Source organism: Notamacropus eugenii, chromosome 2 (assembly GCF_028372415.1).
Source record: "Notamacropus eugenii isolate mMacEug1 chromosome 2, mMacEug1.pri_v2, whole genome shotgun sequence".
In the NCBI taxonomy this organism is placed as follows: domain Eukaryota; kingdom Metazoa; phylum Chordata; class Mammalia; order Diprotodontia; family Macropodidae; genus Notamacropus; species Notamacropus eugenii.
In genome coordinates this window covers 102,427,959-102,445,019 of record NC_092873.1, presented here as the reverse complement: position 1 = coordinate 102,445,019, position 17,061 = coordinate 102,427,959, and the positions used below count along the sequence as shown (strand labels likewise).

General features: G+C 40.2%; 1 pseudogene; it reads left to right on the top strand.

The window, feature by feature from the left end:
• Positions 1-13,179: 13,179 nt before the first annotated feature.
• LOC140523643 (nucleosome assembly protein 1-like 1) lies at positions 13,180-14,743 on the top strand (annotated as a pseudogene).
• The last annotated feature ends 2,318 nt before the right edge of the window (positions 14,744-17,061 follow it).

The following is a 17,061-nucleotide window of genomic DNA, read 5'->3' as shown; positions in this document are numbered from 1 at the left end:
GGTCTCTTAGACTATCAGATTTTAGTGGCAAGTTGTGTCCCATATCTTAAATTTAGTATGACCTCTGATTATGTGGAACAGGTGAATTTGGACCTTAACGCTCAAGGTGTCTATATAATGATTTCCAAATATGCCAATCAATTTTTTTTAAATATAGGGTTTTTTTTCAGTATCCCATCACCAAGGAACACAAGGTTGAACCAAATTTTTGTTCTCCTTGGATGGTCGTGGTGATTACTTTTCCAGTAGGGTCTCCATCCTCCTCTTTCCCCTGCAGTGGAGAGACAACGACATTTGCAATCAAAAGACCAGCATTCCAATCTCACTTCTGCTCCTAGGGTAAGTCACTTCTTTCTGGGCCTCAGTGTCTTCATCCATTAAGTGAAGGCGTTGGACTAGGTTATATCTAGTAAGCATCAAAGGTAGGACCTGCATGCAGACCTTCCTGGCTTCATGTTCTTTATCTTGATCTACTGACCCATGTATCTGCTCCCTTGGCTATAAAATAAGTTAGACAAGGCCCATAAGATATTTTCAAAAAAGTATAAACGCCTCAACTTAGGAGTTAGAGCCCTTGGATTCACATCTGCATCTGTCACTTAAGCTGCCTTAATTTTAATTTTCTGAGGGTCAGAATGCGGGAGTTGAGCTAGAGGACCTCTGAAGTTTATACTGACCTCTGAAGTCTCTACTAGCTTCAGGTCTATGATCCCATGATCCTAGGAAAGAAGGAAGAACAGGAAAGGTAAGTCATTCTGTGATCATCAAGTAAGTCTGCAGCGCCAAGATTTCTGAAAAGCAAAAAGGGATCTCAAAGAAACTGGACCACAAGGAAATGGCCAGAATAATGTATTGACTCAATGCCCCTAGGCTCATCCTTGCCATCCTCACCCTCCAACCCAGAATTTTCAATGTCTATGACAATTCAATTAAAATCAACAAGCATTTATTAAGCACTTTCTGTGTATAAGACAAGCACAGGACAATTTAAAAAAAAAAGAAAGAAATAGTTCTTGAAGAAATTTACATTCTATGAGGACAGAGGGACAGGATGGTGGAAGAAAGGTGCTTAATAAGCACCTACTATGTGCTATGCACTATGTGCTTTACAAATATTATCTCTTTCGATCCTCACAACAGCCTGGGAAGTAGATGTTATTTTTGGAGGGAAATGAGTGGTGCTGAGGCCAATGTGCATATATTTTGCAGGACTGTTGTTGTGGGGGCACTAAGGGAGGCAGAGTAGAACTCTCTTGGCTCTTCTCTTTCAACCCTTCTCCAAGGGAATCTTTCATTCCTGCCAGGAGGTTAGGCCTAGAGGTCACTCTCTGGACTAAAATTATACCCATCTGCTCCCTGAAATATCTTTAGTTTGAGGATATAACTTGGTTCCATCTAACTTCTGATCACTATGTCATTTTGGGGAGAAGGGGGAACCCAAACTCTACATTCAAGACTTGACCCCTTTCTCATAAATATCAATTCCATAATGAGCAAGCAAAGAGAACAGCAAAGAAAACTCATTTGTCCAAATCATAACAAAACAGAAATCAGAAAAGGTATTCATAGGAGAATATGCACCAAGCAATATAGAGAAGTTCTCCCATTGAGAGTGAAATAACTCAGCCAGCCAAGAGAATGTCATAGGTTGAACCTAAGAGAAAACTCCCTGATCTCTCTAGCTGGAGACATGTTTGCTCATCTCACATCTTCCCAGAGTCCTTTCCTTCAGTCACCTGCAGTGGTGTTGCTCTTCCATCTTCTCTCTTGAAGCTGGAAGCCAAAAGCACCTGATGCAGTTCAGTCCTTGAAGAGTCCTAAAGAAAAGTGGTGTTCTAAGTTTCCCAAATGGGACTGGCCCTGAAGAGTCCCAAAGAGGACCTCAAAGGAGACTCTTGTATGGAGAGTCCCAAAAGGGATTCCCAAGGATTGGAGCTGTCTCACCTCTTGCCAACTTCCCTCTTCCCCCTCACTCAAGGCAGGTCATTCACCTTCACTAATAAGAAGAAAGTCCTCTACTTATGGGCTTGAGAGAGGGGTTACATCATTGTTGCCATTTTGCAACTGAATTGACTAAGGTAGACAGAGGTGAAGTGATATGCCCAAAGTCAAACAGCTACTGTTTGAGGCAGATTTGAAGTCATGTCTTCCTTACTCCAGGTCTCAAATTTGTTCTACTGTGTCAACTGGGGAATAGGAGTTGCGTAGAGAAAAAAATAGAAACCATGCCAAGAAAAAAGGAGACAAAAGAAGTAAAAGAAAATATACACAAAGACACAGCTAGGTGGTATGGCAATGGATAAAGAGTATCAAGTTTTAAGTCAGGAAGACTAATCTTCATCAATTCACCCTCATCTATACCTTGCTCCCTCTCCTCCAGGTTCCTTGGGATGAAAAGGATGAAAAAACACAGGATTAGGGGACTGGGGGAAACAGATACGTCCTTATTACATAACTCATCCAAGATGTAATTTAATAGAATCCTGGACACTCAGCATGGGAAGGGGCATCAGTGCTAATATGGTCCAGCTCCCACACGAAAGTGTCATCTCAGTTACAATATCTCCATGAGGTAGTCTTCCACATCAGCTTGAATACTCTCAGGGATGGGGAGTTCAATGTTTTATGGGACTGTCTGTTCCATTCTGCAAGTCCTAGACTTGGGGCCAAGAGCAGAGACAGATGGTTAGAGGTCAATACTTAGCCCTCTCAGATTACTGGATTGGTCCTTCCTCAGGGCAACTTTCCTGATTTTGTCTCCTGTATCCCATTTTGGAAATTCTCTTGGACTGTAGGGTCAAAGAGTAAACATACATAGGCAAATAAGTAGGGAGCTAGATAGATGGACAGATAGATAGATGATAAATAGAATATCTGTTAAATGCCTACTATATGCCAGGCACTGTGCTAAGAAGATCAATGTGGCTCATGTGATGTGCTAATCAATCAGTCAATAACAAACATTAAGTGATGTGCTCAGCACAGTGCAAGGCACACGTGTATTTACATGTGTGTATGTGTGTATTGGGGGGATATGAAGAGTTAGAAAATATAACCTGGGCTTTTTTGGATTTTCCAATACATGTGAAAAAGAGGTTGAACAAAGAGAGAAAATAATGGTACCAAGCAGAGAGTTTTCATTTCCCACCCCACCTTCCCATCTCCTTAGGGGCAAGATTAATCCAAGGGAAGGACAGGTCCTTATGAGATGAGGTGGTCACTGAAGGTTTTCTAGAGAAGATTTAGAACTTTCCCTGCCCAGAGAAAGAAGCTGAAGCCTAAGGCAAATATCTCCTGCTCACTGAGTCCCACTTCCAGAGTCAAAGGCAGTTTCCTAGAGGAAGTGGACCTGGTTGATGGACTCCTCTTCTTCTCCCCTCCAGGGCAACAGCACCTACTGTGAGGTAGGGATCATGACCATTTCCCTGACTTCTGAGAGTGGCCAGCCCCTCTGGATCCTTGGGGATGTTTTCCTGATGAATTACTACTCTGTCTTTGACCTTGCCAACAACAGGGTGGGCTTCACCAGCCTGGCCTAAGATCCTCTTCCACCCTAGTTTTATCTCCCTGCCTCTTGAGATTGTCCTCAACTCTTCTTGTCCTACTCCCTCCATTTCTCTCTCTCCTGATGAATTCAGAAGCTTCATTGCAGGGCCTGGGAATCTATAAATAAAAATCATTCTAACCCTTCTTCATTCATTCAGCATTTATCAAGCCTTTATTGCATGGGAAACCATGTAGTAGGTGTTGGTGCTGGTACCGCCAGAGGTTAGCTATGACACGATCCCAGCTGTTACTGAGCTTACAGTCTTGTACAGAGATAGAAATACCAGCACTGGTAACCATATGATAAATCCATTAGAGAATCTTCAAAGAAAATGTTATATGAAGTCTGAGGTGGGATGGGAGGGAAGGTAGTTCCTGATCAGTGCACCATTCTGGCTTCCAACAACTCTTTGGCAAAAAAAAATCCTGGGACTTGTCATTGGCCTTGCCACTGAGTACTAAGGATCATTGGGTCTTTCTCCTGCAGCTGAACTCTTCTATATGTTATTTTCCCTAATTAAAATTGGAGGTTTTTTTGAGGACTATCTGCATTTTTCTCATCATATTTCAATAATATTTTGTTTTTTCTCAATTACATGTTAAGACAATTTTTACCTTTCATTTTTACAAGATTTTGAGTTCCAAATTTTTCTCCACCCTCCCCTCCAATCCTCCAAAAATGGGAGACAATTTTATATAGGTTATACTTGTGCTCTCATATAAAAACATACCATATCACTCATGGTAGTGAAAGAAGAAGCAGATCAAAAGAAGAAACGACAGCAACAAAAAAATAAAGTAAGTGAAAACCATGTGCTTTGATCTGCATTCAGGTTCCATCAGTTCTTTATCTGGATGTGGATCGTGTTGACCTTAATGACTCTTCTGTACTTGTATTGAATCACTGTGTTACTGAGAAGAGCTGAGTCATTCATAGCTGGTCATCACCCAAGGCTGCTGATAACTATGTACAATGTTTTTCTGGTTCTGCTCATTTCACTTTGCATCAGTTCATACAAATCTTTCCAGGTTTTTCTGAAATTTGCCTGTTCGTCATTTGTTACCGCACAATAGCATTTCATTATATTCATATATCACGACTTGTTCAGCCATTCCTCAACTAATGATCTTACCCTCTGCTTTCTATATTTTGCCATCATGAAAAGAGGTGCTATAAATAATTTTGTATAAGTAAGTCCTTCTTTGCAGAGATGTGTTCAGAACATTGCATGTATAGCAGCTAGGGGACACAGCAGCCTGCAGTCAGAAAGACTTGAATTCAAATCAAGTCTCAGCTACTTACTTGCTGTGTAAACCTGGGCACATCGCATAACTTCTGTCTAGGTCAGTTTCCTCATCTGTAAAATAGGGATAATAGCTCCTACCTCCAAGTGTTGTTATGAGTCTCTAAAGAGATAATAATTATAAAGCACTTGGCTTAGTGCCTGGCACATCGTCATGATTTCAGGTTTGACACTCTATCCACTCCTGCCCCCTCTCAGCGTCCCTCTGAAGAGATTCAAGTCCCTGAAGCAGGTAATGAAGGAGAAGGGGGTGCTGCATAACTTCTTGAAGAACCACAAACAGGATCCTGCCACCAAGTACTTCAACCAGTTTGCTGTTGGCTATGAGCCCCTCATCAATTATATGGATGTGAGTCAGCATCTTCTCCCTCTTCAGGCTGAAGGCTGATTTAGCTCTCCTGGGGCCATTGGGATGCACAGTTCATAGTGTACCAGTCAGCTATGATGAGCATGTCCTGGGGGGCAGGATCCTGGATGATAGAAAAAAGAAGACATGTTGTTCAACCTCAGGAAACTCTCATTTTGACAGAGAGAGACAAAATCCTTACTTGAAGGGTCCTTCTTTTTAATGGGGTGGCCATGCTGAGACTCAAGATGAGCTCTACCATGTTCTTGCATTGGCAGGTGACACAAAGATAGATGGGAACAGCTAAGGAACAGGTTGGATGACAGTATCAGGAGTCACAGTCCTCTTGACAGGCTAGTGCACTCATCCAAATCCAATATGATGAAACTGAATAGGGAGAAATGTAAAGTCTTAAACTTTGGTTGAAAGAACTCAACTCATCATTCGAGCTATCTAAAAATGCTTCCTGAGTCAATTAATTCACCAGCCTGGCCTAAGCTCCTCTTCCAACCTAGTTTTATCTCCCTGCCTCTTGGGATTGTTCTCAACTCTTCTTGTCCTCCTCCCTCCCTTTCTGTATCTTCTGATGGATTCTGGATCTACATTGTGGGGCCTGGGAATCTATAAATACACATCATTCTAACCCTTCATTCATTTGTTCATTCATTCAACATTTACTCAACTTTTACTGCATGGGAAACCATGTTCTAGGTGTTTTGATATGACAGGATCCCAGATGTTACTGAGCTCATAGTCTTGTAGAGAGATAGAAATACCAACATGGGTAATCACATGATAAATCCATTAGAGAAGCTTCAAAGAAAATATTATATGAAGTCTGAGGTGGGGTGGGAGGGAAGGTAACTCCTGATCAGTGCACCATTCTGGCTTCCAAAAGCTCTTTGTGGAGTTGAGGAGCTGGGATGTTGGGGAAGGATAGGAACCTTCAGAAGATGGGTTGGTTTGGATCTGTTCTGTTGTAGAGTTTGCTTTTAGAACCTAGTGTCAAATTTGGATTATTTATCCTGAACAGCTCCATCTACCCATCATGCTGTATTTTTTTGGTAAGCCCAAAGTGTTTTTTCTGGAATGCCTATCAGTCAATCAGTTAACAAAAAATTATTGAACACTCATTCTATGTACCAGGTACTGGTTGTCCCCAAACTGTGCTTCTATTGATCACTCCCAGGTCCCTCACTGCCTGTGTGCCATACTATCTTTATATTTCCATTGTATACTCTGCTCCATCAGCCAAGCTTGATCCCCAACTCACTCCTTATCTTCCCACAATCTAATCTCTTCCTCCTCCCATACATCTTAGAATGTGTCTACCCTTTCAAAATAATTCAATTTCTGCCCATCCCATGGGTATAGAGACCATGTCTCCCCTATTTGCCTGGGAGATTACCAAGATCAGAGACTGTCTAAGCCCCTGAGAGGTCTCCATAGACAGAGACTGTGACCATATCTACTCTATTTTACCAGGAGTTCCCAAGTATAGGAACCAGATCTCTATCTTCTTATTTCTCCCTAGCTCCTAGTGGAAAGTTCTGACCCCAGTACCCCACAACTCTTAGTTTAAGCATCAAAACAGGGATGATAATCAGGCATTCTTATAAAAAATTAGCTTCCCAGGACCCCTCAAGGCTCTGGGCTCATATGAGCCAAATTCTATTTTAAGGACTTGACTCCAATGTAACAATTAATTTTTTTGGATAATTATACTCTGACCTCAGTAATAATTTCCAAAGAAATTTGTTTCTTTTTTAGATATTTCAAATAGAACATTCTTCTTAACTACCAAGTGTTCTTGACATTATCTGTATAACTGACCCCTCAGGCAGTCTTCTGAAACCTATAGACCTCTTTTCAAAATATTTTCAGAATAAATATATAAAATAAAATCCATAGTATTACCAAGAAAGTCAATTGTATTGATAGTCACCCAATTTTTAAAAAAATTCTCAGACTTCAGGTTAAGAACTCACAATGAAAAAGGAATAAGTAACAGAGTAATAAACAAAACATTGTCACAACTTTATGTCTGAACTGAAGCAATCTTAGATTTGAAATTAGAGTTTCCAATATATTTTCTTGCATCCAAAGGAAAGACTTCTTGGAGGTACAGTCACTGTTGAATGAAAGGTGATAGTGGTGGAAATTGTCTTTTTTTTCCCATAGTGCAACAGAGTTTATTTCACATTAATATATTAAGTGGATTTTTGTTCAAATAAATAGAGAGTTCACTTTTAAATAATAATCTTCTCATAGGCCAATCCAAGAGGAAATTAAAGGAAATTAGTGCTTTCAGGGGAGAGTCACCAATCAGACATGAAACTTAAAGAAGAGATGAGAACTGATTTGGGATGAAAATGGACACCTTTCTACTCAGGACTAAGCCAGGTCCCAAAGGTCATAAAACACTTCTCCCCAGGTATACCTAATTTCTGCTTTGTGAGGAGCCCTGCAATCTTCATTTCCAGACCTAAGCAACCCTACTGGGCATAGGATGAAACCTCTAGACTTTCTAAAAACATGAGTTAGGAATGCAAGGGAGCAAAGTGAAGTAATCCTTTTTATGTTTTCTCCCCAGATGAACATTCTTCCCTTTCTTATTCCTCCTCTAGTCCTAGGCATTGCAGACTCACGAGCAAAAACCACAACAGAGTTGTGGGGATATAAAAGAAAAGATAGTAGGAGTATGAACAGGTGTGATTCCTCAAAATGGACGGGAATGAAAAAGATGGGACTCTCAAGAGCATGCTGTCACTCAACTGTATGATCACAATGGAAACCTAAATTAGACTTCACAGTTGGAGAGAGATTATGGTGGGGAAGGAATGTGGGTAGAAGTGTGGAGATTGTCTTCTTATAGAATACAATGGATTTGAACTTTTCTGTCTTTAATAACTACTTTGTTACCTTGCAATATAATAGGGATGTTTCCATATACTCATATCAGATGTCGATGCTGGTTATGTCCATTCTTGTGCATCCCAATCAGCTAAATAATGTGCTCCAAAACATTAATTATTTATCTCCAACTGCTTGTTGTTGTTTGCCCTTTATCCAAGAGGACCAATGGCATCCCAGTTATTGTCTTGACTTGTTGGTGAATTGGATTTAAGTGAGGCAGAGTTGTCCAAAGTCTTCAGTTTCACTGTCTTCCTGAGTCAGTGGGAGGACAAAAGTCAAGATGACTGGTAATGGCCCAAGAGGCAGTGGATGACTTTGGTCCAGATCTAAGTACTGCACAGTGCCTGCTTCAGCTTCCTTCATGGCCACAGGAATAAATTGTTCTTATCCACCCATTCCTCCAGGGGAAGTCTTCACATGCTTGAGGTAGACATCCCCATAACTCACCCACAGGTTCAAGGCCAGCCTGTCAGTTACCCTCAACCTGGTTTAGCCTGTCTGCCCAGATGGTTTACCAGGGTGTGGCTGCTGCTCACGCTACAGTTTCTTGGAACCTGTGAGAGTTGGATGAAAGGTGGACCCCAAAGATGGCTAGGGTTCAGCAAACCCTCATCCCAGAGGTACTAGTGCTCTTGGAACACCCTATATGTCCTTTTTAAAAACCACATTTGAACTCCTGCTTTCAGTCTGAAGGTCATTCATTTTCTTGGGCATCCCAAAGTTGTGTTCTGCTCAGGTACAGAGCAGAGGGGAGCATTCTACCCCACTGCTCTCACAAGATAGTTCCTTGCAAATATAAATCTCTGGCTATGGCCTTTAGCTACATTTTCCCATAGGCCCTCACTTTCCTCCCAGTTGTCCAAGCAGTCAGACTGTCTTGCCAGTGCTAGATCCATGACAGCCTCTGGAAGTGCTATCAAGAGAGCAGATGTGGTAACCAACTCCAAATTAGGATTCCCAACACATTTTCTTGAAGCCAAAGGAAGGGTTTCTCAGAGGTGTAGTCACTGTTGGATGAAAGGCGGTAGTAGTGGAGATTGTCTTCTTATGGAAGATGAAGGACTTGGGCTTTTCTGTCCTTAATAACTATTTTGTTACCACACAATGTAATGAGGATGTCTCCATATACTCGTATCAGATGTAGATGCTGGTTAAGTCCATTCTTGTAAATAACTCTTGTGAGTACATTATATATTGTAATGGCTCCCTGAGCTTGGGTAGAATGACCATGTCTTAGATTATCAGATTTCTACTGGCAAGCTATATCCCATATATTAAATTTAGTATAACCTCTGATCATATGGAACAGGCAAGATTGGACATTAATGCTCAAGGTGACTACACAATGTTTTCCAAATTCATCAATGATTTTTTTTACACATTTTTTTACAAATTTATTTTGTATTTCTTTTATTTGTTTTATTTATTTGCTTACAAATTGTTTACAATTATAATTTATTTACAAAGATTGATATTTATTTACATTTACATTTATTTATATGATTTTTATTATTTATTTACAAATATATTTTTACAAATTTTTTTTTTTACAAATATGGTTTCTTTTTTCAGTATCTCCACTACCAAGTAATACAAAGTTGAACCAAACTTTTGGTTCTTCTTGGGTGGTCACTGTGATTGATTTTCCAGAACAGTCTCCATTTTTCCCTGACTGAATAATTTTAAAAATGAAATCAAGTCAACAACATCTATCAAACCCTTACTATATACCAAGCACGAGCTTAGGTATGACTTTGATCTATAGTCTCCCTCAAAGTGGAAAACAGGCTGCTCAACTCTAAACCAATCGCTCACTGTACAGTATGGGTTTCAGTTATGGGAAAGCCTTTATTCTACCCAACACAGAAATTACATAATATGCAAGGGATGTGCAAGACCCCATGAATAAATGCAGAAACATAAAATGTACATGGAGCCAATTATACTCATTAGATTGAAACTGAAGGTAAAGGTCTCATGGGACTGCTGAAGAAATCTTTCCCCCTCTCCTTGGACTATGAAAGTTAGGCAACTCCCAGAAACAACATGGAAGAGTGGTAAAGCCCTCATATCCTATGCTAATAAAGTATGGATTAGATCCTCCAAATGCAAGACAATCTTCTTCCTTCTCTAAAGAACATGCTATTGAGGAAATCTCCTTCTACTAACCAGTGCCTGACTAACTCAGGAATTTTTAATCTCAAGATTACTCAGGAGGTAACCTCAAGGCTGCTAAGGGTAACTTAGATGCAGAAAAGCTGAGACCACAGGTATAAGAAGATAGCCAGGAATTAAAGATTAAGAACAATGGAAAAGGAAAAAAAAGATGGACAATCCCACTGTTTTCTCTTGTAGATCACCTCGGTAACAACTCTTCCTGAAAAGTCTACCTTTCTGATCCTTAATCAATAAATCATCATGAAGCAGCCCCAGATGCTGAGGAACAATCAAAGAACTTCCCTGGTCCTCTCAGGAAGGGGAGAGGCCATGTACTTTGATCTCTCATTTCCTCCTCCTCCTTCCTTTGTATCCTCCCTGCCTTCTTTGGAGAGATGGGCTCAGAATATTGCATGTTTGGCAGCTAGGTGACACAGCAGCCTGCAGTCAGAAAGACCTGAATTCAAATCAGTCTCAGATACTTACTAGTTGTGTAAACCTGAGCACATCACATAATCTCTGTCTACCTCAGTTTCTTCATCTGTAAAATAGGGATAATAATAGCCCTACCTCCCAGGGTTGTTTTGAGGATCAAATGACTTAATAATAGTGGAGCATTTAGCACAGGGAAAAAGACCTACATGTGAAAGAAATATTTATAGCAACCTTTTTTGTTGATGTAAAATATTGTCAATTGAGGAGATAACCATCAATCAGGGAATGGACAAACAAGCTGTGGTATATGAATGTGATATAATACTATTATTCAATAGGAAATGATGAACAGATAAGTTTCAGAAAAACTTGGAAATATTTGTACATTGATGCAAAATGAAATGAGCAGAACCAGGAGATCATTGTACACAGTATCAACAACATTATGTGATCATCATCCATGAATGTCTCTGCTCTTCTCAGCAACATAATGATCCAAGAGAAGTACAAAGGCACTCATGAAGGAAAATACCATCAAGATCTAGACAAAGAACTCATGAACTCTGAATGCAGGTTGAAGCATACAGTTTTCACTTAATTTATTTTTTTTTATTTTTTCTTTTGATCTGTTTCTTCTTTCATAACTATAATATGGAAATAGGTTTTACATGACAGCACAAGTATAACCTATATCTAATTGCCTACCATTTTTGTAATAGGGGAGGGGAGGCTGGGAGAAAAATTTGAAACTTTAAATCTTATAAAAATGAATGGTGAAAATTGTCTTGACATATCATTGGGAAAAAATAAAATGCTATTAAAAATATGGTGAAAAAATTGCATATAGCCCTTCCTCTCAAAGAGCTCTCATTTTAATTCTAGGAAGCAACACTAATAGAAGAGTTCAGCTGCAGATCAGAGACCCAGTGGTCCTTAGCATTTAGTGGCAGGGCCAACGACAAGTCCCAGGATTTTTTTTTGCATACAGCTAGCAACTCAGAGCTAGGAATTAATCTCTTGTCCCCAAGTACTACTCCCACCATGATGTCCCCCCCAAACCTTTTACTTCATTTTACAGTTGCAAAACAGTTTATTTGCATGTTTTCTTTTGGATTTAAAATAAATGTTTGAGAAAGGAAATTAAAGCATTTTTGTCCCTATTATGAGGCTCACAAATTGTGACCACATGAGAAAGTGTTATTTTCCCCATTTTACAATTGGGAGAACTGGATCTTAGAGGCATTAAATGACTTTCCTGGGCTCCCACAGTGGAAGACTTCGATACAAGTCATCTGACCTCTAATATGTACACAATCAGTATGCAATAATCTCCTATAATTCTCCCCAAAGTACCCAAGAAGGATAATTTCTTACAACCATCCTGTTTAGTCTGTTCCTTTGTCTATCTTGATTGCCAGGCTTAGCCCAGGATTACATGAGAGAGTAAAGCTAGTGGGAACTGTCCAGCAGCACCACATTTCAGTGACGAAGGGAGATAGGGCTGGCCTTACGAGATGGGGAATGAAAATACATAGGCCCTGTAAAAACTCTTGATGGAACTTAAGCTCTTCCTCTTATTCTGGTGGTTAAACCCTTTGTCCTGAGCCTCAGAAGAAGAATGAAGACCTTCTCACACTTAGCCTGATATTCACAAGGACTTACTGGTGAGGAGGATGATAGAAAATAAGGGGACAAATGTTCTTCCTAAATTTGTCCTGCCTGAGTCTGTGTTCTCCAGAAGAATCCCCAAGATATCAGGTAGAGTCATGTAAAGAAATGGCCAAAGCCAAGAGAGGCTAGAGCATCATAGAACTGCATAGAGCTTCATAGAGCATATCAGAGCAGAAAGAAAGCTAGAGGCTGTCTAATACAACTCTTCCTTTTGACAGAGAAGGAAACAAGGTCTAGTGGTGTGAGATAATTATCAAAAATACTCCACAGATGTTCCAGAGGGATCAATAAGAATGTGGTGCTCCATAGCACACTCTGAAGAGATACTCAAGAGGAGACATGAAGTCATGGATTCTCTTGCTAAACAGACTACAGATGAACAGAACAGAAGATGGTGTTCTTGGCACCAGATTCTTCTTCCTTCCTCCTGAGCCTTGAGCTGAGGTAAAACCACTGGTTCTGGAGCTTCAGAGGCCTCTTGGCATAGTCCAAAAACAGGCTAGAGCTCATTTTGAAGGTATTTGACTGAGGAGTCCTAGAATGTCCAAGTGGGGAATGAAGCATTAGGAGAGTGTGTTTTAATGGAAGTACGGGGGATGAAAATGGCTGTTTTGATTTCTGGAAGTACAAATCATTGTTAGGGAAGCTGGTAATCACCTTTTCCTCCTCATCCCCCTCCTTCTTCTCCTCCCGCAGTCCAGCCACTGCCACTACCACCGCAGCCTCCCTGAGTCAGCCTGCTTAGCTCTGGTGGCTTGGTCCCTACAGCAACCACCAAACTCAAATCTTCAGAAGTCTCACAACATGGTTGACACTGACAACAAAGAAACTGAACTTGACCAACAAGATATGGAAGATAAAAGTGGAAGAAGAAACTGGTGAAGATACAAACAGCAAAGTTTGTCAGTGGATTGTTCAGATGATGCCAAATTCTCAGATTCTTGCAGCTCTTCAAGAAAGATTGGACGATTTAATGGGAACATCAACTGCATACATCGAAAGCTTGCCAAAAGTAGTTAAGCCACATGTGAATGGTTTCAAAAACCTTCAGATGAAATTGCACATATAGAAGCCAAGTTCTGTGGTGAAGTTCATGCTCCCAAAAGAAAGTATGCTATTCCTTACCAGTTGCTTTTTGATAAGAGAAGTGAAATCATCAATGCAGTTTATGAACCTATAGAGAAAGAATGTGAATGGAAACCAGACGATGATGAAAAGATTTCAGAAATGAAATAGAAGGCTAAGCTTAAAGAGGAGAAAAAAGATGAAGAGAAAGAAGACTCTAAAGGAATTTCTGAATTTGGGTTGACTTTTTTTTTAATGTTGACTTGCTCAGTGATATGGTTCAGGAATGTGATGAATCTATTCTTTTTTTTTTTATTAATTTATTTGTTTTCAGTTTTCTACAATAATTTCCATAAGTCTTAGATTTTCTCCCCCTCTCTCCTCCCCAATATGGCATGCAATTGTATATGGTTTCTGTGCATACATTCTTATTAAGCATATCTTCACATTAGTCATGTTGCATAGAGAAATTAAAATGGATTGGGGAAACCATGAGAAAAAACAAACCAAACCAAAACATAACACAAGAGAAAATATTCTGCTTAATTCTGCATTCCAATTCCATAGCTCTTTCTGTGGATGTGGATGGCATTTTGCCTGAAGAGTTCTTTGAGAATGTTTTAGGTCCTTGAATTGCTGTGAAGGGTTAAGTCTACCAGAAAAATTCCTCGCACACTGTGATTGTTGTAGTGTACAATGTTCTCCTGGTATGATGACCCAATTCTGAAGCACTTGAAAGATAGTAAAGTGAAATTCTGAGATGCTGACCAACCTATGAGTTTTACATTAGAATTTCACTTTGAACTCAATGAATATTTCACAGATGAGGTGTTGACATATCATATTGGACCAGGGCCAGATGATTCTGATCCCTTCTCCTTTGACAGACCAGAAATTATGAGTTGCACAGGGTGTCAGGTAGCTTGGAAAAAAAGGGGAAAAAATGTCACTTTGAAAACACAGGGGATATGGGACTGTTCGAACTGTGACAAAAACAGTTTCCAAAGATTCTTTCTTCAATTTCTTTTCTTCTCCTGAAGTTCCTGAGAGTGGTGGCCTGGACGATGATGCACAAGCTATTCTTGCAGCAGACTTTGAAACTGATCACTATTTACTTGAGCATAAAGCACCAAGATCAGTATTACACTTCACAGGAGAAGCTGTTGAAGATGATAATGATGATTATGATGAAGAAGGTGAAGAGGCTGATGATGAGGAAGGGGAAGAAGAAGCTGATGAGGAAAATGATCCAGAATATGATCCAAAGAAAGATCCAAACCCAGCTGAGTTCAAGCAGCAGTGAGCAGTGTATGCTGTGGCCTTGAGGATTACTGCACTATCTCAGCCTAAACACAACTCATAGTTACTTACAGCTTATGTTTTGTGTTTTCTTCGTAGAATCAAGTAAAAAAAGAGAAAAGGAAAAAATGTTAAAAAGGGAAAAAAAGAAAAAATGAACATTTAAGAACCAGTTCAAACTATAGGTTCATTCTATCTAGCATTTTAATAGTATAGTTTCTGCTGCGTATATAGAATGTAGGGAATCCTTAACATATGTCCATTGCTACATAATTTGGTTCTTGTGAAGTCTTTTGTCATGTAGTTATTAGACTACAGCTGCAAAAATTATCCAAACTGTTATGTGAGACCAATATCGGTTCAGAAAAAAGAAATCCTTCTGAAGAATCAACGAAAGTATTTTTCCAGCTCAGTAGTTGAATGGGTTTAAGTCTGCTTGCACTAGCAATCATTTTGTTAGAGAAATTGTAGTGATTTGTATTAACTAGGAGACAAAGCATTTTGAAATTTGATTTGAGAAGAGACTAGTATACAGTTAAGAATTTTCAATAAGGGGGGCAGAGCCAAGATGGCGGACACAAATACGCTAGCTCCGAACCCACAGCCCATGAAATATCTGTAGTAAGGAGCTGCCAATAAATTCGGGAGCAGGAGAAGCCACATAACAGCGGAGTGGATAAGATTTCTGTTCCAGAGGGACCTGCAAACCTCTCACAAAAGGTCCGTCACACTGCGGATGCGGAGCCCAGCCCAGCCCTGCCCCAGCCCTGGCACCAAGAGGAGTAGATCTGAGCGGACTTCAGGGATGGGATCTCCAGCGGCCGCGCGGGTCCCTCCACCCACAGGTGATGGGGGTCAGTGAGAAGATCTCTTTGGTGGGTTGAGAGGGGAGTGGGGTGCCCCCATACTCAGCCCCCCTCGGGAGGCAACAGCGGAGGTGGGAGCAGACTGGGGCTCCCCAAGCAGACAGGAGCCCGGAGCCATTGTTGAATGTCTCTGCATAAACCCCGTGAGGGAACTGAGCCTGAGAGGCGACCCTGCCCCCACCTGACCACTTGAACTTAATCTCACACTGAATAGCAGCCCTGCCCCCGCCCAAAGCCCTGAGGCTGGCAAGCAGCATTTGAGTCTCAAACCCCAAGAGTGGGCTGGGAGGATCAGGAGGCAAGGTGGGTGTGAGGAGAATATTCAGAGCTCAAGTCACTGGCTGGGAAAATGCCCAGAAAAGGGAAAAAAAACCAAGACTATAGAGGGTTACTTTCTTGGTGAGCAGGTTTCTCCTCCCCTCCCTTCTGATGAGGAAGAACGGTGCTCACCATCAGGGGAAGACACGGAAGTCAGTGCTTCTACATCCCAGCCCACTCAATGGGATCAGTTCTGGGAAAAGGTCATAAGAGCCCCCAAAATTTTCAAAATCAAGTTAGAGAGGTGGAGGAAAAACTGGGAAGAGCAATAAAAGACTTGCAAGCTAAGTATGAACAACAAATCAACACCCTGCTAAAGGAGACCCAAAAAAATGCTGAAGAAAATTACACCCTGAAAAATAGGCTAACTCAATTGGCAAAGGAGGTTCAAGAAGCCAATGACGAGAAGAATGCTTTTAAAAGCAGAATTAGCCAAATGGAAAAAGAGATTCAAAAGCTCACTGAAGAAAATAGTTATTTCAAAATTAGAATGGAACAGATGGAGGTTAATGACTTTATGAGAAACCAAGAAATCACAAAACAAAACCAAAAGAATGAAAAAATGGAAGATAATGTGAAATATCTCATTGGAAGAATTTTCAATAAGACCACATCTAATGTTCGTTAACTGTCTGATTGTTTATGCATTTTAATGTGATATAGTAATTTATAAAGAAACTTAGTCATCCTATTAAGTTTAATGTTTACTGGGGTGTGAATAAAACCTAATGTTTTCAGAAGCTAACATCCTTTTCTACTTGTGTAACTGTCCATTCAAACTAAAAGCATCTTTCCTTTTCTTAGTGGTGCTGTGATGCACCTTCACTGAAAATGATCACTTATACTACCAGACAGAAGCTCATTGCAAGTTCTTTTGTTGCAATTTAAATAAATTACCAAGCAGAATGTTAGTCCTCATGGGATAATGTCTTAATTTGATACATTTGGAAATTGACCTTGATAGTTGTAACTAATGGACATTATTTGGGAGAAGATACCAAACTTTAAAAAGCAGTCCTGCATCTACCAATATGCAAGTGTGAATGAAGAACCAAGGGAGAAAATTTTAAATCATAATAATCCTTTAAAGATCATTATTATTAAAGTTAAATTTATTATTGTCTTGGGGTTGAAGTGA